Genomic DNA, 1984 nt, shown 5'->3' with positions numbered 1-1984 from the left:
TTGAGCCACATCCCCACCCCCCCAAGACTGTATTAAAAAAAAATTACAGGAGCTGGGGTTGTGGCTCAGAGGTAGAACACTTGCCTAACATCTGTGAGGTACTGGGTTCGATTCTCGGCACTGCGTATAAATGAACAAAATAAAGGTCCAAATAAAGTAAAATAACACCAATTTTAAAAATATAGAAACCAGGCATGGTGGTGCACACCTGTAATCCCAGACATATGGAAAGTTGAGGCAGGAGGATTGTAAATTCAAGGCCAGCCTCAGCAACTTAGTGAGACCCAGTCTCAAAATAAAAGGACTGAGGGTATAGTGTAGCTCAGTGGTAAAACACCCCTAGGTTCAATCCCCATACCAGAAAAAAAAAAAAAGGAAGAATCACCTCAGCTGACCCCTGCCTTATGTGTGTGACATCAATCATTTGCAGATGCTCCAATTTGCTAGAGAAGGAAGTGTTGTTACAGTTATAAAGTTGTAATTGCATGGAACTCAATGTCTATCTTATCTATGTGCTTCATGGAACTACTGTTACTACTGATAAGAGTAGATAAACGATTGTGGTGGTTTCATTTTTCTGAAAATAAAATTTAGGGGAAGGTATCAAATATATATGTGCTCACAGGATGACAACAGGCAACAAATAGTAATCTATTGTTTGGTACTCATTGAGAACTTCCATCCTAAACTGGCACAATGGTTTGGTGTACACCTGTAATCCCAGTGACTTGGGAGGTGAAGGCAGGAGGATCACGATTTCAAGACCAGCCTCAGCAACTTAGTGAGACTCTCAGCAACTCAGTGAGATCCTGTCTTAAAATTAAAATAAGGGCTGGGGACATAATTTCAGTGGCAGAGACTCCCTGGGTTCAATCCTCAGAACTACTAAATAAAGACTGAAGATGTAGTTCCTGGGTTCAATCCCCACTGCAAAAAAAGAGAGAAAAAGAAAATCCTAGGTGAGGAATCTCAACACCCTAGGCCATAGCCTGAAGCCCCGCTCCACACCAAAGCTTTTCCTTGCTTCTAAGTCCTGCATGTGCCATTTCTTCTGCCCACAATGTTCCTACCCTTGGGAAAGCCCTTAGCTGCCTGCTGATGAGCTGTGGTTGCAGCCTGCAGCACTCACTTCCTAGCTTCTTGGCCAACACTGTTTTTCCTTTGGAGAGTCATCTATTCTCTCCTACTCTTGGTCCTTGCGGTTGGGTGTGGTTCTGGTAGCATCCGGCTGCAGGACAGGCATATGACCCAAGTCTGGCCAATCAAAATACAGTTTTCTAACTTCAGGGACTGGATCGGAGCCTAGCACCTCATTCAAGTTGGTCCACTGATTTTCACCTCCCAAGACTTTCAAATTATTGGGGAATGGGCACTTTTCTTTTTCTATCCTCCAAGGGTAGAGCCACTAGCAGCTGCTGCTGTCACTTTGCCTTGAGGGTGGTACCTGCTCACATCTCCACAGAGAAAAACTGAGCCAAGAGCCAATTTCAGATACATCCCTGACAGTATCCTTTGAACGTCTAGAAATAGTACCCCCATCCCAGATTGTTAAATTGCTAATGCTGACAAATTTTCTTTTCTGCTTAGATCAGTTTGGATTGGGTTTATCCCTTTTGACAGAATTGGGACTAGAGGACCTGCCTCAAATTTCTTCTTCTCTACAAAATGTTCATTGCTCTTGCCCACAGGAGCTGATCTCTCATCAGTGTGCCTTTGGTACTCGCACCTCCACACTGGACTGGGCCTCTGTCCGGCAGCTCGGCTTGCCCTGCCAAACTATTCAGTCAGGGCCTCTGGGTTTCTTTGCTCCCAGACCACAGCACTGGGCAGTGAATCCACAGTGCAGCCACTGGCAACTCTTGCTCTTACCCCTAGGGAGGAAGCCCTGTCCCCCCCCCCTTTTTTTTTTTCTGGAAGACAAAAATTGCATTACAAAGTCCCTGACTGACCTCTTTCTTTCCTAATATTCACAAGGAGACCATGC

Source organism: Spermophilus citellus (genome assembly GCF_964194105.1).
Source record: "Spermophilus citellus genome assembly, chromosome: 17".
Taxonomy (NCBI): Eukaryota; Metazoa; Chordata; class Mammalia; order Rodentia; family Sciuridae; genus Spermophilus; species Spermophilus citellus.
This window is presented reverse-complemented; position numbering follows the sequence as displayed.